The sequence below is a fragment of the Macaca fascicularis genome, chromosome 1 (genome assembly GCF_037993035.2).
Source record: "Macaca fascicularis isolate 582-1 chromosome 1, T2T-MFA8v1.1".
Classification (NCBI taxonomy): domain Eukaryota; kingdom Metazoa; phylum Chordata; class Mammalia; order Primates; family Cercopithecidae; genus Macaca; species Macaca fascicularis.
The window spans coordinates 153329454-153354685 of NC_088375.1; the positions used below are offsets into that span (position 1 = coordinate 153329454).

At 37.6% G+C, this 25232-nt stretch overlaps 1 protein-coding gene and 1 long non-coding RNA gene across 4 annotated transcripts in view; one reads left to right on the forward strand and one right to left on the reverse strand.

Moving 5' to 3' along the window:
- ADGRL2 (adhesion G protein-coupled receptor L2) overlaps positions 1–3470 on the reverse strand; it is a 683665-nt gene extending 680195 nt beyond the window's left edge. For all 3 annotated transcript variants that reach the window (XM_074003149.1, XM_074003162.1, XM_074003150.1), the window contains exon 1: positions 3097–3470. The gene's annotated coding sequence lies outside the window, so the exon portion shown is untranslated. The remainder of the gene's footprint in view (positions 1–3096) is intronic.
- Positions 3471–10573: 7103 nt separating this feature from the next.
- Positions 10574–25232, forward strand: part of LOC102135733 (uncharacterized) — a 47435-nt gene continuing 32776 nt past the window's right edge. Inside the window, exons 1-2 of the long non-coding RNA XR_010583662.2 lie at positions 10574–10669; positions 10863–11018. This is a non-coding gene — a long non-coding RNA (uncharacterized lncRNA). The remainder of the gene's footprint in view (positions 10670–10862; positions 11019–25232) is intronic.

The window sequence follows — 25232 nt, forward strand, 5'->3', positions numbered from 1 at the left end:
TCAGGATCAGATATATGAATCCAGATGACAAATGGGTAAATTGAAGCACTTTTGCTATTTGTGGGGAGTGGAATGTCCCTACTATTAGTCATCAGAGATTTAGGAAGGCATTATTGTGTGATTTTTCAAAGCCAGGAACAGACTAAATGAGTTCACATCCCAGTTCTACCCCGACTGTGTGGCCTTGGCTAAGTTACTTAACCTCTCTGTACCTCTCTTTATCTTTGAAATGGGGATGATGGTTTCACTGACCCCTTAGGGGTGGTGTACAAATTTAAGTTATTACCTATAAAGCAAAATCTGTAGGGTTTTCGCTCAATATCATAATTAATCCCTATGCAGCAATAACTTCCATGATTTAGGAAATATATGTGGCATTATAGAATCCTTCCTGAAATTTAAAATATTTACAGATGATACTGGCAGTGAATGTCTGCTGATGACGCACATCATTTCCCTTTAAGCAGGGTTGCAAGTTTCTATGGCCCCAGTGAACACTCCTGAAGTTAGATAGAACTTATTAACACCTTCCATAGCATCCTTTGCAGATGATAATTTATCTTTTTAACTGTATTCAGTAAAAGCAGCAGAAAAGAGCCAGGTGGGAATAACAACCTGGTATTATATATAGCCATAAAGTTTACCAGTTCTATAGATTCTGCTGCAAGGCACACTAAAATGGAGTAAAATGTAACTTATCTTGAACAGTTGCTTGCATGAGTTACTAGAGGAATGGCAAGTTTACAGGTAAAGCAAAGGAAACCCAAGGGAGTTGAAGGTTGTGACCATTTTATTTAGGATGCACAGTTGTAAAACCTAACTTAAGGCATACAAGTTAGGTCTTTGGAGAGTTTTCTCGGAGGTTTGCAAACAAATGTGAAAGTCTATAAAATATGTGCTTTTGAAATAACTCTCTGTGAAACGATGGTTTGAGGGTCCATGGGGAGTGCCTTTATACCTGTCAAACCCTAGTAGTTTGGTTGAAAAGAGAATGCCTGGTTGTTTGCGTTTTCCTTGTCCCCAAAAGATCTCCTTGGCCACTTTTTGAATCTATCCTCAGCTTGACTGCTGACAGAGTATTCCATGGCATTCCTTTGTTCTGAAAGGGCATCCTTTAGTTTCACACTAGTCTCAAGTTCACACAACCAGTCAATCCCATACACCTTTCCATCTGTTAAGGTTTTCCTGTGTAGGGTGCTGTTCTCAAACTCGTTTTAAATATGAAATTATCATCCTTTACTGTTAGTAAAGGATCCTTTTCTTTCCCTGTAATGCTGAAGGTGTGAATGGAATTCTCCAGCGACAGTGTCTGTGAAGAAGATATTCATGGACAACTACATGGCTCAAATAGATAAATTCAATTAGCCCTTCCTGGAAAGCCTCAGTTTACTTTACAACTCAGTATTTTAAAGAATTTTAAAGAAATTCTAATTACTGCGTAAGAAATAAGTCAAATTCCTCTTCTCTCACTGTGAAGGGCTTTTATTACCCACTGCTATAAAACATATATCTTTTTTTTTTTCTGTTGCTATCCTAGCTGAGTAGCTTGCATACCAATAGGATCACTAAAATGCCACGAAGCAGAACATATTTATCTGTTAAATTCTACGTACAGTAACCTAACAAATGCCAGAGACAGAAAGATTGCCCTCTGCACAGTAATACTTGTGTAGATGTCTTCTTTATGCTAACAATGACAGGGCTTCATGCCCTGTACTGTACTCAAAAATCAGGGTGCATTTTTTTTTTCAATAGAAGACTCCATATCAAAAAGAAAAAGAACTGCACGTTTTTGGCATTGAGATATTTTATGTGGATAATAAATTTTTTTCCCTCGAACTCCACTAACAAGTATCTACCTAGAAGATGAAATGTAAGATTTATGTCATCAGAACTATTCAGTATACCAGAGGATAATTTTTTCTTCTTTTCAGGACTGTCAACTTTGTTTACTGTTTATGTTCAATTCTATCCTATATAAGAGATTAAATTGCCTTGTCATAGCCACATGTCAAAGCCTTCTTAGAAAAATAAGGTAATAAATGCAAAATTATATTAATAAGGAGTACTTTCAAAGACATATTACATTTATTGAAATCTAAATTATAACTGGAATGTTCTAATTATATTTGTACTAGTCAAAAAGAGATTTTTTAAGTATATAATGTTATGACACCTTAGTATGTTTTAAAATTGATGTGACTAAACAATGATTAAAATATTATAAGTAACTTCAAGGAGACACATATGAAGTAATGTAAGCCCAGGAATTGCTTACATAAATCACCATGTATGTTGTCAAATCTGCTAGCCTCTTACATGCATTTTTAGTCCAAACTTAATCACTTGGCTATTGAAATCATTCTTAAAAATTGATCTCAAACAGTGTTATACAAACATCAGGGTTTTTAAAAGCCTTGCTACATTTAAACTTTTTCATAATACAATTTCAATCTCAAAACAATAAATAATCACATGGATAATGACAGTAACTGAATCCTAACTAATTGTAATACTTCTGCATAGCCTAGTAACAATTTAAAAATGGTGAAGAATAAATCTATTTGACAGGCCTGTTAGCAATAAGGCCTTCAGGTTTTTGCTTTGCAGCAAAATGAAGTAAAATCTATTATTTTATTGCTGTTGTTAGAAACATTTCAACAGTTAGTTATTTTTCACAGAAAATGCTGCAGGAGGACTCTCCAGGTTGGGAAAAAAAAAAAAAAATCTTAACACGGTTGAATTTTACACTTGGCTATTATTGGCCAGCATACATAATAAGTTAAAACATACTGAGAAATTAATATTTTTCTAAGAGGGAAAACTTGATAGAGGATTATATTTCTACATTACAGAGTGGATACTCTAATCTTTCTGGCATTGTAAAACTGAAGCTGGCTGCAGGGAAAATAAACATTATAATAACCGGCACTTAAACAATTGTACCTATATGGTTAAGTAACAAAAGCGTGAGGCACCTGGAATCACAGTATTTGTGCCTAATGCCAGCAACAATATAAAGCATTCAAGTGACATTTGATAATGAGCAGACAGTGGAGGCATTACACACGTCTTTAGAAGAATCAGACTTCCTACCTTGAAAAGACAGATGGAGGTAAGTTCCTTTATAAAAAAAAAGTTGTAAGTAAAGCCAGGCAGCAGTTGCAGTAAATTGAGTCCTTTCAGTCACTGTATACATACAGCAGTTCTGCAGTAAGGGGAAAAATATAATGGGAGGAGCGGCTGTGAACGAGTGACCTCCTCAAGCTGAGTCCTCTCTGTGAACCAGGCATTGAGAGCCACGGCTCCTGATTTGCATGGATTATCTCCACTTGAACAGATACAGAGCAGATACATTTAAATTGAGCTGGCACAATGGCAAAAAGATGGAAGAGTGCATGAATGAGGGACAGCGCAAGAGAGGGAGAGAGAAAGAGAAACAGACACGAGATCGGAGAGCGTGGATAAGCTGGTTCTTGCAGAACTGTGTCTCAGAAGAGCTACAGCTCCCTCTTCATGTCACAGTTGTAAGATAAGAAATGTTGTCATTAAGAACTGGTTAATCATAGAGCAAAATATACTCAAATTAGCTGATGTTCGGTCCGATCCGATTTTTACGAACATGTTATGATTCTCCCTATTTTGTCATTAGGATTTTAGACAGCATACCCAAAATCTTTTATTAGTGGCCAGGTAAACACGTTTGGATGAAATTCTGAGTTTTGAATGAGATCAGTGTTTTGGCTTGAATGGCGTAGACAGCAGTGAAAGAACACAGACAATTAGTTAAGTGGAATATTTATTTTGAAAGAAAATTAATCCCTGTTAACTTTCAAAGAGCCAGTGATACGTACTGCAATGTAAATAGAAAATGGTACTTAAATATTTCTTAATGATTATCTGAAAAGAACCCAACTGTACTACTGAATGGGAGCTTTTCAAAAATCTCTTTAAGTTGCTATTTTTGTTTTTCATATTGCTTCTTATTGGCATTTCAGGGTAAAATAAATCCCTCTCTTTGAACAATACAGATGTATCTTTAAATAAACAATGATTATTAACTTATTCATTTAGCATCTTTAGAGTTTTCTGGGTTGTTTTATATTCATATTCTTGTTTTAAAAATGGGAAAGAGGAGAGGGCAAATACGATGATAACTCTTGCCAACAGCCACTCAATATAGGTCCATAGCAGATCTCAGAAGAAAATAATAACCCTCTTTTAGCAAGCTAATGTGAAGCCTGCCTTCTCTTTGTGTAAAGGTGTCTGCAGATACTTAAACAGCCTGGCAATTAGGTGAATTCAAAGGAAAAATCAGTCAAACCAACTAGTTGGCTGCATTGCTCATAGCCTCGTAGGAGCTGGCATTAATGTGGTGTGAACCAAGTGGTATAGGTTAAATATATTTCAACAAATGGCATTAAAACTCTCAACATAAACATATGAGCATATTTGCAGAGAGTAGTAGGAGTTCAGTTAGATTTTTGCTGCTATTGGGACTCTACAGACTGTCAGGAAAGATAAAAAAAAATTAAATACACTACACTTGTAAGAACTCTGACTTGATGGACAGAAGTGATACTTTAAAAGAAATCTCAAGGAAAATGCCAACACACACTTCCATGAGATTTACTGAAGATCTGGAGTTTCTGAAGTATGCAAACTTAGTGACTTTAACAGTGTTTAGGAAACAATTGCCTGAAGGTAAGAGGGTGGAGACAATAGTTATTTTAAGTCTCTGACATCCAATAGTCTGATTGCTCTCTAAGTGGATGGGTGACTTCTCAGGTTTTTTTCTATCTATTTGGATACAGCTTGTACACAGGTTGGACTTGTAATATTACTGAGGTCTTAATATTACTTTTCAGGTTGTAAACACTTTTGAATCAGGGACCATATGATTTCCTCTAAAATATCTCCCTAAATATTTTGAAATTGTCCTTTACCTATTGTAGATATTTCATAAATTTTTGCTGAAAAAATATTGAAAATAACAGCAAAGTGTTTATATTTCCTATACCTGTCATTTAAGGTAAAAATTGGATTCAGAAATTATGATGTCTTCTGTACTCTCATGAATAGAAAAGGAAAGGTAAATACAAATATCTTGTCATATAAAGCAAGAGATAATAGTACCAGTAGTGCTAGATTGTATATCGACATGTAACCATAATTTAGGCGCCCCTTCTTTAAACCAGGGGATGCCTTCCAGATGGCATATTTAGTGGTATGAGTCACAACTTTCTGGGCACCAGTTTTGTGACTCAGACATTTATCTGTTTGACCATGGGCAAGTTAACTAACTTCCTTATAAAATGTGGATAATAAAACAACCTTACTTACATGGTTGGTGTAAGAAATAAAGGAAAAGGCTTAGCATAGCACCTGGGTAAACACTTAATCAGTGTAAGGTATAATGATAATTATTACAAATCTGTTTCCATTGAACTTCATTGTCTATCTCTAAACTGGGAAGTATTATTATGGTGTCTACTGAATGTAGAAAAAAGATGACTGCTTGTTATTGGCTTTTTCTGGTCATTGCATGAGAGGGGGCTCCTTCCTGTTCACTGACAACCAGAAAGACAGGTGTTGTTACCTTTTCATAAAAGACAAAAATAGAAATACTGTTCCCAGGAGAACCAGAGAGTGTCGTAGCAGCAGATCCAACCTTCTGTACAGGAATGGAAATGGCTTGTGTGGTACATGTGAAGGGCACCCAGAAGCACTCTGGTCCAGAAATATCTTCCCATCTGTCTTCTCCTATTTCCTGAAATGCCACCATTAGGGGTTCATTTCTATGTTTTACTGGCTTCCCAGTCTCTTTTTCAATTCACTCACTACTGGCAAAATTAACACATGAACGAATTTACACTTAGAGTGACACATGAATTCACAGTAGTTCTAATTATTCTATCAGAGATACTTTTTTGTAGTAACAGGGTTGAAGATCAGCATGCCAAGGAAAGGTCAGATTTCAGTCAAGGTAGAGAGAAAGCTCCTTTGGCGTATGTGGCACTGTGTAGGGGTAATGAGGATGGTGCCCCACCTGTGCTGCTAGTGTGGGAGGGGCCCTGCAGCAGGAACTCAGAGGGTGACTGTGAAGGAGGCTCCTGGTTCACTAGAATGAGGAGGAGGGATTCATTCATTCATTCAATAAAAATGCGGTGTTTTGTCAGCAAGTACCTAGGGTATATATATGAAAATGTGTGATACTTGCCTTCAGTTTTTAGCAAAAGTGATGGAAACAGGTATGTAAACAGATTGATACTAATATTGAACAACTGTACAAAGACAAAACAAACAGAGAAAAGAAAGCAAAGAAGGCAAAACACGGTTGGGGGTAATTAAGGAGTTCTCTGTAAGCTAGATGATGCGTGATGTGACTCTTGATGACAGAGTAGAAGCTGTTTGGGCAAGTAAGGGATGCAGGAGGAGAAGGCCAGGGTGAATGAAAGCGAGGACAGAGACAGGGCAGCAGGAGAGAGCGCCACGAGCTGGGACAATCAGTGGCATATGCTCAGAGCATAGAGTAGAGGATCAGTGGGAAATGGAGACAGACCAACTGGAATGTTAGGACACGACTGGGGAGCAGGTCACAGAAAAGAGAAACATTGGGCATAACCATGATGGATCATTTGTACCTCCTGGGCCTCAGCCTTTGGCTTGCACATGTGTTCTTCCAGGCTCCTAGACCTGGGAACACACACATAGAGAAATGTTTAAATGACAAGGAGTGCTGTCTACCATGACAAAAAGGGGGATATGGTGCCAATTAGATTAGAGATCTAAGTATTTAGGGAGTGGAAATGTGCCAAAATTGTTTGTGAGTATCTGCCACCCCATTTCCTAACCCAAAATGGGTATATTCTTATATGAATTAAAATTAATTGTATTTGGAGACTTCGGGTGCAGCAAATCAAGGTGGGAATTGCTGCTGGAGTCCTGGAACTCATTTAGCTTAGAAAAAAATATCGCACTTTGAAATCCTTAGTGAGACAGATTACCAGCATTAATGCCATTAATACTAATGATGGGTAATAATTGGAAAATTATATTTATAAAACAATGATAACAGAGTCAAACCAAATAGCAAACCTCCCAAGTCTAATATAAGACACTATATTATAAGCTTCCCATTCTCTTCTATTGCTTGAATTTTAGTTATTTTGACATATTTATCCAGAAAATATTGAAGTTTCTATTCTTAACCCAGGAATGACAAATTGCTTCTTGTAAATATTACGCTTACAGTAAAATTCACTCTAAGATAAATGATTACATAGATATTGGACCCAGTAGTGGGAAATACATTTGAATTCTAATAAGGACTGGTTCAAGCTTAAAAACAATTAATAACTGTCAATTTCCCATAAACACAATGACAAGTAAAACCTCCTTTTTTTTTGGCACCCAAACCACAAATGATTAAAAAAGTATGCTGATTAACAGAATGACTGAATATATTAGGATTATTTTAAATTATCTTTCGATTGTAGCCCTCCCTCCTCACCCCCACTGGCTACAACGAAGGTTGAAAGAGTGGTTTCATTCAACATTCCATTCTTTCCCAAATATTTTAAAACTATTTAAAGTTCCATAGCAGCCAGGGAGGTATGCTATTTGAGTTTCCCTTCAATAAAAAACCTTGTGGTTCTCCGGCAAGGAATGAAGTTAGCTAACAGACTCCACCTTCAGAATTCACCTTATCAGGTAGTTCTTAGATAGTGACTAAGATTAATGGGGTTCTTTCGGCCTGTCTGTTTCCGCCCAGTGCAGGATTCCTCTCATGGGCAGCTTTTATTCCTAGTTCCCTTTGGGTTGGCCAAGACTCTCAGAGTTAGCATTGTGGTCTGAGGCTTACCTGCTCAACCCCTGACTTTTTCCTGTTTTGATTTTCGGAGGTTTGGGTCCCTGATCAAACTCTTAAGACTCTTACATCGCTGTTCCCTTTCAGTGTTTGCTTCCCAGCAGACACAAGTTCCTAACGATTAACAATTTTTCATGTGACGCAGAACCAACCCTTTTTTCTCATTCCTTCACTTCAATGTTCACAGAACTGGGTTCTTGCTCTCATGTATCCGTAGGACTCCCAGACAGCTCCACAGCCATGTCTACTTCCCAGATATTCTTAATTCTGAAACAATATTCTTTGCAGAGGTAAAGGTTCTTCAGGACTTGCTCCCACTGAATGGGTTCTCAGATTACTTCTTTGTTTCCACACCTCTGGTGTACTGAGTACAAAACATAATCACTCTACCAAACACAGAATTGAATACCCCAACAGACTTATTAGACTAACTGCAACAGACAGACAGGCAGCACAAACAACAGGTTGATATACTTAGATCAATAAGGCTCTGGAAGACATTCAGGTTCAGTGCTGAAAGAAGTTCACATTAAGGAGGGTTTGAAAGATGTAAGAGAATCTAAAAGGATCTTGCTGGTAGGTAGTGTGAATTCTTTGTGATATAAAGAGTGACAGAGAAAATGGATGAAGCTTTAGGAATGAAGTTGTTAGTGAAAATGATTGGGCACTGGGATTTTAAATTCAATTCCTAGCTCTACTACCAAGCTACTTACGTGTTTCCATTGCAAAAAGGATAATAACTTGCCGTTGTATTCCGTTTGTAAAACACTACCTGTTTCCCAGACAATGACATTGCTTAACAATAAAGGCATATCACTATTACAGAATCCCTTGCATTTTAGATTCTAAGATGAACGTCAATAAGGAGGAAAATAATCCTTTTGAAAAACTTTGGCGTCTGCAAGCCATTCCTAAAGAAAGCTAGAAAGCCAAGTGACTTATGCGAAGAAGGTATCTACCTGAACTCTGAACCCTAAAAAATGGGTCTCCATAACACCTGCTATCACTCAAGAAGTAAGCATATTATTAACTTGTATATACAGATATAACTATCCCAAGTAAAATTGCAATAATTTGTTGTTCCAGGTTAAGTAAATAAGAATCCAACACCCTTAAAAAGTTACTCCAAATATTTATAATGTTCAAAAAATTTTAAAAATAATGCTCATTTTGACAATGTCTTGCATATGCCCATCCTAATTCTAATCTTTGATTTGAAGCCATAGTATGCTCCACCTGCAAATGCAGGTTACAGACACTAAGTGTGTAAGGATTCTGATTCGTTTGTTAAGAGAATGGAGGAAGACCAAGAGATCACAGCATTTGCTGACTGAGCTGTATTTTAGTTTCTCTTCCAATCAATTCTTTCATTCATTTATTTCTTTAGTAAATATGTATTCAATATCTACTGTCTGGGGATACAGTGGTGAACAAAGAGAGACTTGTTTCCTTTCCTTGTGGGGTTTATTAGCTAGCAAGGAGTAAGTGACTATATTAAATAGTATGCTAGATTGCAAAACCTGCAACAATAATTGATAACTTCCATAGAGGAGTGGAGTCTATTTTCTCATCCCTTGATTCTGGACTGGTTTTGTGACTTATTTTGACCAAAAGAATTTGACAGAAGTTAAATTGTACCTGTCTTCCCAGGGTCTTGCAACGTCTGCTCACTCCCTTGGAACAATTTGGCTGCTACGTAAGCAATCTCAAGCCAGCCTGTGAAGGATGAGAGACAACATGGTGAAAGACCCCATTTATCTCAGAAATCTCAGATTGGGGCATCATAAATTATTCAGTTCCTGCTGACCCCCCCAGCAAATTGCAGATGCATGAGATTGCCCAACCTAGTGGCCAGTCAAAGCCAGTCATCAATCTGCAAAATCATGAACTAAATACATGGTTTTTTTTGTTTGTTTGTTTGTTTTAAGTTTGGTTTGGTTTTAAGTCACTAACTTTTGGGGGCATCTACAAAAGCAAACTACCACAAATGACAGAAAGAGCTATGATAGGAATAAACTTAGGGCAGAGAGCACAGAGATATGTTAATCCAATCTATTGATGTCAGGGAAGTCTGCCAGAAGGGAATGACATTCAACCTGAGATGGATGGAGCCAGAGTGTCAGCTAGCTAATGACCTTGACCTCAGTGATGTAAAAGCTTTATAGGAAAGAAGGCATTCCTACCACATACATCAGGAATAACTGCAGATACTCAAGCCAAAAACCTTGAAATTGCCCTTGACTCTACTTTTACTTCTCACATAAAATCCTCTGTAAATTCTGTCATTTTTATCTACAAATATATCTAAGATCCAGCCATTTTTCACTATCCCCACTACTACTTTTCAGATACAGAACACATACTCACCTGAATCAGCTCCTTATGTCCTGTGGTCTCTGAGATAAGAGAGACTTCCTGCTTCCCTGTAGTCTACTTCCACCACAGAAACTAGAAAAAGCCAGCTAAACAACAAGTTAGATGTCATTCTTCTGCCGAAAACCCTCTGTAGTGAGTTAAATTGTCCCGACCACCCCAGAAGATATCCAGATCCCCTGGAATCTGTGAATGTGACCTTATTTGAAAAAAAAAAAACCTTTGAAGATGTAATTAAGGATCTTAAGATGAGATCATCTTGTATTACCCAGATGGGCTCTAAATCCAGTGACAAGTGTCCTTATAAGGTACAGAAGGAGAGGATGCAGTGACACTGAGGAGAAGGCCACCAGAACACAGAGGCAGAGATTGGAGTGACATAGTCCCAAGCCAAGAAATGCCTGGAGCCATGGGAAGCCAATTGAGGTAAGGAGGAATTCTCCCTTAGAGCCCTCGGAGGGAGCACAGGTCTACTAACGTCTTGAGTTTGGACTTCTGCCCTCCAGAAGAACTATGGGAGAATACATTTCAGTGGTTTTGAGCCATTTACTTTGGAAGAATCTGTTATGGCAGCTCCAGGAAACGAATACGTCTTCCAAAAGTTTCTTATCTCTTTCAGAGTAAAACACAACCACTGAAGTCCTAACATTGGCTCACAAGGCCATGCCTGGACTCGCTGCCCCTACATCTGACCTCTCTGACACCATATGGAGCCCTCTCCCTACTCTCAGCGTGTGAGCCTCTCTGATCTTCTTATGTTCCTCCATCACATAAGGTACACTGCCTTCTCAGGGCCTTTGTGTTTATTGTTCCTTCTGCCTTGCATGGTCTTCCCCTGGATATTCTACCTGTCTGACTCTTTCAGAATTTTCCCCAAAAATATCTTTCATGTAGTGAAGACCTCCCTGAACACCCCATTAAAATTCCACCCATTGCCCACTAATTTCCATCCTTTGCCCAGCCCTCTCCATCTTCTCTGCCTTACTTCTCTTTACAAACCTCATCACCTTTGACCCAATATATGTTCTATTTATTTATTTATTTGTTTAGTGTCTTCCCAACTAAAATCTGAGCTCCATGAGAGAGATATCTTTGACTTTTCCTTACTGCTTTATATGCAGCATTTAGGATAGATGCCCAGTGAATAACTGTTCAATTTAATAAATAATATGTTTACAATGTAAGGAAATTATTTATATGGAGAATCTGGAAACTCTTGACTTTCTCTACTTCTTCTGGGAAACATTTCCAAATCTCTCTAGAATTCCCATTAATGACTGAATCGAACTCATGCTGCTAATTCTCTGGAGTAAAGGAGCACAGATGCTCTAATTTTACAGGACAATGTCACTATTCTGTTATGGCAAGAGGATCATATACAATTTGTACTTTGAAGCCCCTTGGTTTTAACTTGTCACTTTACATTTGACTTCATGCTAGGTTCCAGAACTCTGAGTGAAATAGTAATGAGGGAATAACAGCAGCACTAGCAACAGGTAATGCAAGTTGAAATTTAGGAGCTTTTTAGAAGGTTCGAAGGGAACAGGATGAAAAGGTGGATACACATGTAAAGTGGACTTGGGATGAGGGACAGAGAACCTGTGTCCTTTGCTGATTTTCTTTGATGGGATTTCAAAGAATTTAGGGCATATTCTTAGAGATTGATAGCTTCTAAGCCTCCATTACATATATGCGTGGAGTATAAACACACAGAGTTTGCACTAACCTTTACAGTTCATGCTTTCTGTATAGGGGACTATGCACCAAAAGCCCAACATCAAATGTATTTGGCAATTAAAATAGCTATATAGATATAGATATAGAGTATGCATATATATATATATATGTACTTATTTCTCCAAAATAGACGAGACAATATAAATAAAGCATTATAAGGCATCTTTTGCCCCATCCTCAGTCATCAGAAGAGGAAAATGGATAAAACAGAAAGCTTCAGAAGCTCCTGTCACCATATCCAGGCTATTTGGCTTTAGTATGCAACTTCAGAGATGTCTGCGTAGCAACAAAAACCGGGACAATATTTCTGTCCTTTGAAAAGCAAGAGGAGAGCTGAAATGAAATTATAAGCAATGAGCAGGAACATAAATGAGAGGCTGTATTCCAGAAGTGGAATTAGTTCAACTAAACTGAAGTCTAACATAGTAAAGGAGTTTACAATGTTGTGGTATTTTAATTAGGGCTGGAGTTTGGGTTAGATTCAGATAAAAATCCTCAACTGCTTATCCCTGGCATACCAGCACTGCCCAAACATCTTGGTTTGCAAAATTAGGCTGGGAATAGCGCCCAAACAGGATTTCTGAAAAGATTCTTGTGACTTTCTTTTTTGACTAAGGCTTGAAATTCTGCAAAGATTGCAAGAAACCCCCCACTTTTTTTTTTTAATGTTTTGGCTAGAAGCTGGGAGTGAAATAACATAAAATGTTTATGTGTACTTGCAATAAAAGTTACCTACACTAGTTTATGTATTAAAACAAGGTTTGAGTGAATTTTTTTATTTTCTCAAGACATATACTACAGAAAAGCAGACTTACCTATATACTTCAGTTTGATGACAAAAGGTAATAAATAGATAAACATTTAAATAAAAATTCCAGTAAATCTGGAAATTGGTCATACATGAGAATATGAAGAATTCAATGAGAATTAAAAAACACATTGTAGCATTAAAAAATTTCCTGCAGTATTGTTCTCTTAGTGCTTTGCAGTGAAAAACAAAGTGGTTGAAATGCCTCTTCCACGCTTTTCTCACCTAGTAGAAAGTGGTCTGGGCAGGGGCATTTTAGACTTTTAAGTAAAATAACTTGGAAATATATGCAAATTTGTTACATAATTTCAAGGAAATGTTGCGACAAAAAGAGAAAAGTATACGGCATTCATCAAAAATGTGTTGAGCACTTTGATTTTGAAAATACAATGGACAAAACAAATCCCAGAGAGGTTGCAGTGAAATGGTCTAATAGGGGATGCAGACATTAAAACGGAAAACAGTCATCAGTCTGCATATCTATCTATGTATCTATCTATCATCTATCTATCATTACCATCTATCTAATTATAGTCTGCAATATGTTTTATGATGAATTCAACTTGGGTACTCTGATATAAATGAGTTGGGGGCTGGAGAATATCACAGAGAGTGGCCAAGGAAGATTTAAGATTGAAGCAGGAAACAGAAGAGTAAGAAAAAGTCGCCGTATGAGGTATGAGGAAAATAACATTGCAGGAAGGGGAAACATCATGTGTGATACCTTGGTTTGGGAAAATATTTGGCACACTTAGGAACAAAAAGAGGGTTGGGGCTGGAACTTAGAGAGGGAGGAAGGAAGTGGAGGGAGGTGTAGTTGGAGAGGCAAGACTGTGGGAGCACTCAAGCATCCAGAGGCACAATAAAGATTCTGAAGAGAATACAAAGACTTTAGAGGGGTTTGCACATTGCTCCAGGATGGGGCAGGGGTAAGGTGCTGCAACTTTGTCTCCTTTCCATTTTTAGATTCCTCTCAGCTGCTGCAGAGGATGGCCTGGACTGAGGCACTAGTGAGAGTGGGGAAACCAATGAGGAGGTCACCACCATCAGAAAGATGGAGTACAAAGCGGGGTAGTAAGGGAAACAAACAGGAGTGGTAGGAGGTAGAAAAATAAAAGGACATGGTGATGGGCCATGAGGAAAAAGAAAGACTCAAAAATGACTTCTAAGTTTCTGGCTTTAGCAATGGGTAAATGATGTAACTTTCAGAGATAGGAAAGGATAGGCAAAGAACTGGATTGGAAGGAAATGAGAAATTTTGTACACGTTATGCTTGCGAGACTCATGGTTACCTCCAAGGGGAGATGTAAGGAACATAAGTCGTTGGATACAGGAATCAGGTACTTAGAGTAGCCTGGCCTAGCAATATAAATGAAGAAATGTGATTATAATGAAGTACCCTCTCTGCTTAAACACCCTCAGTGGATTCCCACTGCTACATCATGCAGTTCAAGGTCTTAAAATTGTTGTTGAAGCCCTACTACGATCTTACCTTTACAAACTTATATGATTTGTTATACATACAATTATTTTCTGGATTCTAGTACAAGTTAAAATATAAAGTGACAAATAAAATGCAAGATGCTCAGTTCTGTATGTGATCCTCTCTCTTCTACATGATAGTGTCCCCTGTGCATTCACACTTTGTTTTTACCTCAGTAATAACACTTAATAGATGGCAACACCATTTGTCTGTTTATAGTTCTGTCTACTCTACTGGAAAGTGCATTCGTCAAGGACAGAATAGTTCTTATTAATCTCATTATACTCAAGGCCTAATAGTCAGGGCCCAAAGTGCTTGACACATAGTACATGCTTAATAAATCTAACTGGTAATGCATATTAAACAGAGCAAATAATAATTAAATGTGCTTGGGGAGTGTTATGGACTCTGTGAGCTCAATTCTGGAGTACTGTTGAGTAGGGGCTGGGAATTCCATAAGAGAGTAAAGTATCTGCCCAGATATGACATACTTGATCTTCTGTGCAGTGTTAAATGGGGGTATGTAGTAGATTCTGTGTTTGGTAGTGATAGTTTTAAACTCTCCTGCCATGCGTGGTACTCAAGGGGGCAACTGAAGGGAGGAGATGTTATAAGGAAAAGAAACCCAATGTCCTTTTCTCCCCCTCGTAACTTAACCCTCACAATGCTGCCATTAATAGAACAAATAGATGCTGTTTTCTTTCCACTTCTAAACATATTTAGGCTGCTCCTCAGAGATTTCTTTCCCTCTTCAAGTCTGCCTTGGAAGTGAATTTTCAACTGATTTTATTTCTATAACAGTACACATTGGAGCCAAAGAGTACATTTTATGACATGTTGTAGCTGGACTCCTCATTCTGTAGGGATGACCTGGCCTAGCCGTGAGTACTCTTCCAGTACAGCCTGGTTCTTCTTCAGGAGAAATTAAAAAGATCTCCAGAACCAATGTGGTCTTTCGTTGGCAACAAGCTCAAGAACTTTGCAGCGTCTGGTTTGTTAGGTCTAAACTTTTGAATGGCATAGTAAGCCCCAGAAAACTCGGAGGTTTTAGAACTGCTTTATAATTCGGAATGTGAACAAGGCAATGTCTGGAAAGACCTGTGCATCAAAAGAAAAAAGGAAATGTGAAGGGTGGCAGCTTGAGCTTATACTTTAAGAGGATTTTTCTATTGTGTGGCAAAAGACAGAAACTGTAAGAGCCTGGAATAAAGGTTACAAGTTCAAGTGCCATCAGAAGCCAAGAAAGCAAAGTGCAAGAGTGAAGTAGGCCTGGTATTGGACAGTGGAGCCAGCATAGTGAGCCATGGCCAACTGAAGAGAGCATGCCTGCCCTGCTCAAACCAAAAATAGACACAGTAATTAAAAAAACAAAACAAAACAAAAAACATGAGAGAGTGAGCCTTTAGGTATATACGTCAGATCATGCTACTCTTCTGCGTACAACCCTTCAATGCCCTCCCGTATCTCCCGGACTAGAATGTAAGGCTCTTCCATTGCCTTGGAGGCCCTCCTTGGACTGGTACTTCTCTGATCATACCCTTACTACCCTTTTCTGCTTCTAGCCACTCCAGCTCTTTGCCCTCCTCACTGCTCCTTGAATACAATCAGCATGTCCTGGTCTCAGGTTTCTCTACTTCTTGCATCCTCTGCCTGGAATAATCTTCCTCCAAACTGAACGTACATTCCATCGGTTTTGGCAAGTGTCTACTAAAATGGTGCCTTGTTATATACACTTTCCCTGATAGCAATCTGCCTTCATCACTCTCAAGCTCCCTTACTCTGTGTTATTTTTATTATATTTATCACAATCAGACATTTTATATTTCTGAAAACATCTGAAGCGAATATACAGTATTATTTCCATGACCACGTTTTCTTAAATATGAGTTTGTGTTTGTGTGTGTGTATTTTACCAGTGCACCTTGGTTTATTCCTGATTAGATATTTCAATGTATGTTACATTGAAAAAGCTGGACATTGTGGGGTTTTAAGTTGCAATTTTATTATTTTCCTCAATTTTGTTTTAAACAGCCTCTTTTGAATTGCTCCTCCCTCCCACTGTATGAACTCTTGGACATATCTCCTTATATTCCAGCCCACTGTCTTTAAATAACACAATTATTTCCAGATTTTAAAGTCTAACTTAGTTTACTCTCAAAGTTTCATTTGCTGCTCTATCTTAAACCTTCTTCTGAACCACCAGTTTGGGGCCGATTCGGCTGAGTCAATGGAAATGTGGAGAGGGTTATGGCTGGCTTCTTCATGCTTTCTCTGTCTTATCATTCTATGTCTTCTTTTCTTCCCCAGCAGCATTCTGTGCTGGCTCTTTAGGTGCCACTGTAAACTGAAAAAGGAGGCCTCTGGGTGTGGCAGATGCCCACGTATTAACTATTTCAAAGAGAACTTCTGTAGATTCTTCAGAAATGCTCCATCTGAGGGTTTCCTACTAGGCTATTCCTTAGCTCTGACTGAATGCCTAAAATGCCTCATTAGCTTCTGCATGCAGTGGTACTTTCTCTCTGGATTTCCCTTTAGGTCCTTAAATTGACTCAAGACCAGCTTTCCTTTGCAGGTCTACTTGGCCCAGAAGAACATGTCTTTATTCTTGCCCTACACCCACCCTTTCCCTCGACTCCTTTGGTGGAAGAGCAGCCATCTCTCTCCAAAGGCACTACTACTCTTCCTGCTCTGCTAAGCCAACCTCTTTCCTTTAGACTTTTCCTCAAGCCTGTTCTCAATGTCCAGAAGAAACATGGCAGGTGTTTTGGATAGCTATTGAGAGCTTCCTTCATTTGGCCCATCTGCAACTGTCTTCAAAGAAATAGTTTCCCTATAAATTTCTTGACTTATATCTGCCCTCAAGGTGTAGTCACTAAACCATTTTAAAATATCCTGCATAGATGTTCTAGCATCTGCTAATCTTAGCCTTTGGAGCACTGAACAAAACTCTAGAAAAAAAGAGAATGTCATACTTAATATTCCACTGCACATATATTAAATGCATAATTTATATATTATATTTGCATCACATTAAAGAGGTAGGCCTTTTTTATGGCATGGCAAAAGCCCCACAAGTCAAAGAAATGCAAAATGGATCATTAATCCTTAAAAATATCCCATAGAAATGAGTAGAATCCTGTGAAATATAAAGGTATATATATTTTAATGGTGTTCATATATTTTGTTTATACAAATGCAACACATAGATTTAATAGTTATTTAACATGAATAAAGATCAATGGCAATATCTGCTAATATATTTGAAATTCCATTAGAGTTAGGGCATTATTCTAAGGGAAAAATACAGTGGAATGAGTTTAAGGCAATTCAGACAAGATTATCTGCAAATCTTTTCAACAATTTGTCTGTAATGACACAGAATTTGTGAACAATATCAAAGAGAATAAAGGAGCCTTTATATTTTTGCAATAAATAACCTTTTATTCCCACCTCCCTTTAAAAACAAAGAGAAACAATTTTAGGGAGAATGTTGGTGAAGCATTACGAAAGTAATGGAAAATGCGAAGGACTATTTCTGTGCCTTATCTTAAATTGCTGTTCCAGTATCCTAGATTTGCTTAAACAGTTAACTACTGCCAAACATAGCAGTAGTTGACTCTCTGAAAAAGAAAAAACTGATTGTACTGTCTGTTTGTGCAATGTGGAACAAACTAAGGTTGATGGATTCCCAAACAACATGGAGGCCCTGTCCAGACTGAGCCACATGCTTATGGGGCCACTGGAGAATCGGGGCTGTGGACAAGTTGAAATTTGAATTTGCCAAACTTGGCAATGGAGTTAAACTGCCACCTTTATACAAAGCCTAGGACAAAGAAAATCAGGGCACCAAAATGCACAAATGTAAGCTGTAAGATAATATAGAATTTTTATTATCCTTTGAATGTCACTTCTACATAAGAAAGTAGCATTGTTCAGAAATGTGGGCCTATCTGAATCATCCAGGCCTTCTTCATCTTTTCCAGTTCTATTTGGGTTTTTAGAAGAGAATGTTGGGTATTGACATGGTTTGGCTGTGTCCCCATCCAAACCTCATCTTGAATGTAACTCTCACAATTCCCATATGTCATGGGAGGAACCTGGTGGGAGGTAATTGAATCATAGGGACGGGTCTTTCTTGTGCTGTTCTCGTGATAGTGAAGAAGTTTCATGAGATCTGATCTCCCCGCACAAACTCTCTTGTTTGCTGCCATGTGAGACGTGCCTTTTACCTTCTACCATGATTGTGAGTCCTCCCCAGCCACATGGAACTGTAAGTCTATTAAACCTCTTTCTTTTGTAAATTGCTCGGTCTCTGGTATCTCTGTCAGCAGTGCAAAAACGGAGTAATACTGGTATAAATCCCACAACACCTCAGTTTTCGAATAATTGTTTACCTAGCTGCTGGAAGAGTGGGGCAGAGGGCCAGCTTTGCCATCCAGGGTTTTGTTTATGAGATTGAGGCATTATACTGGGCTGAAGCCATTAGCGACTTAATTATTTGAAACAGATTTAAATCTCAGAATATGAAGTGATTCTACAGGGAAGAAGCACATGCATATTCAAATATCATGGCGATTAATAATAAATAAATAAATATTTTCTGTTTTTTTCTTGGATGGTCCTTATAAATTTAAAATTAGCAAATTGGCTGAAAAAATGATTTTCATGTTGACTCATAGTCACTAGATGTTTATATATCCCATACCCTGAAAAATGCAATACTAACATCAAATCTCTGATATCAAAGTGAATTATCCAACATTTAAATAAATGTATGAAGAAGTGAAGATAAATATTACCTTTGCTTTAGTTATCTTGATAGCTCTAACCACAGACAGTATTGTGTACTCTACACCAACCTGGAGACATAGCGGGAGCTCATGAGACCCCCAGGACAGAGATTATTGAATATTTAGACCTACGGTAGCTCAGAAGCTTTAAGGAGAGAAGGCTATGTGCTTAGGGTTGCATACATAATGAGGTGAGGTCATCTCTATTTCTATCTGCTTCTCTGTCTTTTTCTCTCTCCTCCAATTCCCACAATAGATCCCCAGTTTTATAGCTAAATAGTCAAGAGGAGTCCAGCAGAACTGAGCTTCAGTTCTCTCTTCATTTCACATCTATATGATGGGGAGAATTTAATTTATCTTTCCAAATTTCAGATTTTTTTTCATCAATTTTGTCTGGATAATAGCAGTATCTACCAACAGTGTTAATGGTATGAGGTTTAAAATACATAGTGGATACTGTTTGACATAGAGTCAATATTCAACATATGTTAGCCATTGTTACTTTTACTTTTATGACACTCATGTTGGTCTATAAAGTAAACCATCTGCAATAAACCAGCCGTGGAGATTATAGAACTTTTAGGCTTAGTTTTCCATAACTAACTAACTCAGTATTTTAGTTGCTCAATTCCAAATTCCCAAAGAAGGATATTTTGGGGGGTTATGCCACAAGTCCTAAGCCACTGCCATGTCCATGGAGTGACTGCCTTTTCATCAGGTATCCATCCCTGGCAGAGAGAGTTACACCTGGGGGAACATAAGAGGAAATTTAGAATCAAGTGGTCCACTTTTCACACAGCAGGAGTTGTGGAAAGGCAGTTTCCTTTAGGATGTATGTGTAGGTAGAGGAGGCAATGATAAACGTTCCTAGTAAACTGATTCCCTGTTTTACTGATATAATATAGATGCAGTCTCAGTCAGTATTGACGGATCATGTAAGTGATTTAGATCTCCAAATCTAGTTTAAGGATTTTCTGAATTTTCAGAGTTTTCTACTATTGTCTAAAGATATTGGATAATTTTCAACTCTCCCCTTCCTTCCTTCTGATGACATGAGGTAGAGTCTGTATCTAAACATGAGAAATAGCTGGATGTCAACATGACTGAATTGGTCAGTATTGTTTGTCACGGCAGGTCCTCACAATCAATCCAGAAGTGCCACGATCCTTCTGCAATCAGGATTGATTATTATGAAAGCCAGCTGTGGCTCATCTGTTTTATTGCAGATGGCCACAGCCTTTGATTCTATTGAGAAAAGTAATTTGTCACCAAAAACTCAAATGCTGCCGTCACAGTATTTTACTTTCAAAGACATAGGGAGGATAAATGACCATATGGAACTAAATGTGGATTTGTCAAACCTGTTACTGAGAGTCTTTTCTGTGTTGCAAGTGGAGAAATGGGGGCTCTTGGTTTCCAGTTCTAAAGCTTCTTTGCATAAACAAATGTCTGTGGATTTAACTGGACATAATTTTTGCTCCTTTGTCTTGCACACACATGACTTATGTCTGGGTTTGCAGCTTAAGAAGTTCATGTAACTCCCTATGAAAAGACAAATGCATCACTCCAGTCATAATAATATAATATAATAATATATGAAGCTTCTAACAAATGATTTTATTGTTGCACTTATTACTTTCCAATTTTGATAAGCATTTACGTTTCCATGCAAAATTACTTTATTCATTTCAGTAATAAAGAAAGAAATAGATGAAATAGAAGTTTGATTTGAAAGTCTCTGTTTTGCTCAAGATAAGCTGGTAAAAGGACATTTGTTGAAGTTACTAAGGACCATATTTTTAAAAGCTCCCTGTTAATTTGAACCCTATCAAAGGAATACACATATGTGCACCCACTTTTCCACATAAATCAGGAAAGATGAATAATTAAAGTGCTTTTGTGTTTTAAATTTTCATTAAATGTAACTCTAAGGCTCATCCTAGGCCCCAGTCTTGTATCGAGTTTACTTTCGCAAAATGAATTGAAGATATAATGGACTAAATAAAGCTTCCCACCAGGAGACCTATACAAACTGAGTAAAAAAAAAAAAAAAAAAAAAAAGTTTAAGAAAAGTAATGGATTTCTTAGACTCCTCTAAATGTATTCTTTTATAATTTTTATGGGTATATTATTTTGGTCATCCCAAGAGCTGATCTTCATGACCTAAATGAAATCATATTGATATTTGGTGTAACGGACTCCCAAAAGAATGAAAAGACCCATTTCTTGGGAAGAATTCAGGAACTCTTGCCTAACAAATTGCTGCTGCCAAAACTTGAAAAAGAAAACAGAAAAGAAAATAAATGGCAGTAGATTTTTGTTAAACAAACCAAGTACTGAATTTTTAGCATGTTATTTGATAATTTAAAAAGCATATGTAAGTCACAAGTCACAATAGTGGGTAAATTATATATATGGTGTTATTGTATTCATTCTACATTTTAATTTAAAAGGAAACATATCAGTTTGGATTTTATGGGTAGGCTAGAATGTTAGCCTCCGGGGAAGCTTGAGGAATTTATGTGGTTAGACAACCTTGGATTCTGAATCTTTCTACAACCATGTCCAGTCATCAAATAACTAGAGATTTCCTAAAAGCAATAAGCTTTGTCCTTCACTTATAAAAAAAAGGGAAGCGATGATGTTTATCAGAAACTTCTGTAGCAGATGAAAGAGCAGCAAAGATCAATAGGTTAATATTTATAAACCACAATTGAGATGATAAAAAAGTCTGTGAATGCATAAAATATACATTATACTAATGATAAACTCTTGACCATAAAAAATTACTTTGCTCCAGGATAATACCTTTCATTTGTTCTGAAGGTTGCATACATGTTAGTCTCAGCTAGATACTAAGTAATAGTAATAATGACCATTTAATAACCCCAAGACTGATGTGGAGAGCAGAGGTCTCAGTACACTTTCTAAGGAAATTTGTTTATTATTGTTAAAGTTTTGTACCTGAGACATGAAAAGATGAAAACTTTTATAATGCTGTCCTAAAGCTAAGCATTCGCTGAGACAGCATAATGTACTCTCCTGTTCTAGCTTTGCACTTAGAAATTTTTAAATAAAAATTTGAAAATAATTTACATTTTGTTGAGCATTTTTAACTTTTTCAAAGGATTTTCTATATTTATTTATCATTTGCTACTTATGACAACCCAATGAAATATGTGAATATACAGATGCTTCTTAACCTACAACAGGATTATGTCCCAACAAACTCATTGTAAAGTCATAGTGGATTGATCCTAAATTGAGGATAGGAAGTTCAGAGAAGAATTCCTGAACATCTGTATAGGAAGTTCAGAGAATAATTACTATTCCTCATTTTAATTGATGATATTAACATTCTTCTAGTCATCTAGATTCATAACCTCAGTTTAATCTACTTTTACCTCCTAACTCACTGCCTTGAAATCAATTTTCAGTCTCATATATTTCTAGATCAAAATATCTCTTGCACTTGTCCTTCTATTTGCCTACTACCTGACTTAGGTCTCACTTTTAAGAAATCTATATCATTGTCCTAATCCTCCAATTGGTCTTCACACCACTGTCTCTGTCCTTCTTAATCCATTCTTCATTTTATTTTATTTTATTTTATTTTATTTATTTATTTATTTATTTATTTATTTTTGAGACAGGGTCTCACTCTGTTGCCCAGGATGGAGTGCAGTGGTGCTGTCATGGCTCACTGCACCCTCGACCTCCCAGGCTCAGGCAATCCTCCTGCCTCAGCCTCCCAAGTAGCTGGGACTACACACACATGCCACCATGCCTGGCTATTTTTTAAAATTTAATTTTAATTTTTATGTAGAGATGGGATTTCACTTTGTTGCCCAGGATGGTCTCGAACTTCTGGGTTCGAGACCCAGAAGTTTTATATATATATATATACTTATTTTTTTGAGGCAGTCTCACTTTGTCACCCAGGCTGGAATGCAGTGGTATGATCTTGGCTCACTGCAACCTCCACCTCCTAGGTTCAAGCTATTCTCTTGCCTCAACCTCAGTGAGTAGCTGGGATTACAGGTGTGTGCCACCATACCCAGCTAATTTTTGTATTTTTAGTAGAGGTGAGGTTTCACCACGTTGACCAGGCTGGTCTCCAACTCCTGACCTCGAGAGATCCTCCCACGTTGGCCTCCCAAACTGTTGGGATTACAGGCATGAGCCACTGCACCCAGCCTGATACATATATTTTTAAAATAGCAAGAATATATACATAATTTTGCATTATATTATCACAATATTTTTAATTATTAGCCACATACCATAACCTAGAGCTGATCTGGGTTACCAACCCAATCATGTTCCAAGATCCTCAGCCTCTGGCTCATATTAATGTTCTCTTTGCAGGCATGTTTCTACTATTTCTCTTTGTCAGAGTTCTGTTCAGTCTCAAGATCCATCTCAAACATCACCACTTTTAGGAAATTTTTTCCAATCCTTCTGTCTAGGATGCATTCTTTCTCATGTGTGATAGCTTGGGGGAAATGACTATGTAGAAATATAGGATTCGGAATTGGATGGGCTTATGTTTGAATCTAGTCTTCTCCAAATTATTAGGTTACTCTGAGTCTGAGTTCTTTATATGCAAAATGGAGATATTTTGTTACCTTATGAGGTTGCCTTCTGGGATACCTTAGAAGCTAAATAAACACTATACAGAATAAATTCTTTACAATTTTGTGATGACATTTACCCAATCCTTCCTTTGATAACAAGTGTTAATATTTTCATATACTTAAAATTTCATCTAGCACCTATTACGTGTAAGTGCTTTCTCAAATGCTAAGGGTAAGAATAGGAGGTCCAAAGAAGAAAAAGGTTATGATGGAGTCCCTGCATTCCAAGGAGCTTTTACTTGGGTGAGAGACGAGGCATGTACACATATATTACAAGAGAGTAAATGCAAGAAGGAGAAACCTGCAGAACATGGGTTGAGAGTGGAAAGGAGCATACCCAAGTTTCCAAATGGAACACTGATATAGGTATTTACATCTGTGCTACCATCAAAAGCCATCTGGAATTACTGTCTCTCCCCTGCATAATTCCTTAATTGTAGTGAGGGCTCAATAAATGTTAATTGAAATTCCTAACTTTATAAATGAGGACACAGGCGCAGATTGTTATGATGTGGCATGTCCAGACTCGTAACGCCACCTGGAAAAGCTGGGCTAGGAAGTGGCTTTGCCAAGGCCTGGCATGTGCGTTCCACTCAATTCTTCTGTCAGAAAGTCAAAGGGCTCCCTATGGTGGCAAAATTACTCAGAAGATTCCCTTAGCAGGAACTTAATCAGACCTGTGGGCTGTAAGAACTTCTTCATAAATAAATGACATAAAAATATAGATAATATGACTATGAGAAAACTCCAACTGGGCCAGGTGCAGTGGCTTATGCCTGTGATTCCTGTGCCTTAGGGGGATCACTCGAGGCCAGGAGTTCAAGACCAGCCTGGAAAACATAGCAAGACCCTATCTCTAAACAAAACAAAACAAAACAAAAAATTTAAGAAATTAAAAAAACAAAAAACAAAAAACCTAAAACTATGTCTGAATATATAGTTTGACTGAGAAAATAACTAGCCAGTTATTTTCCTAAATCTTGATACACAGTGTAAAAATGAGGCAAGGTAAGTAACATCTGATAATGACCCAGCTTTATAATAACCGAAAATTTCTCCTAAATTTTTGCCTGATCTTCATGAACATCAACCAGTTAGCAGTCAAATATTGAGTGCCTTTGCTAGCACATGCTAATATAAGGTGCTTCCTTCTGAAGCACATTTGTTGAACAAAATAATCATGTAAGTTATTATGATATTTTTACCTGCCTCAAATAAACTGTCAACAGAAGGAAGCTCACCACCATGGCATAAATGCCTGACAACGTCCTGTATTGAGAATGGCCTGTCACTGTCATAGCTAATCATGGAGGTGGGGATTTACCACATACAAAGAGCTTTTGTATTGACTTCTTATTTTGTTCTTTACAATAACACTGAGGCAGCTTTTTCTGTTATTTTTTGTTTTAAAGATGGGGAAACTTAGGCCGGGCGCGGTGGCTCAACCCTGTAATCCCAGCACTTTGGGAGGCCAAAATGGGCGGATCACGAGGTCAGGAGATCAAGACCATCCTGGCTAACACGGTTTCACCCC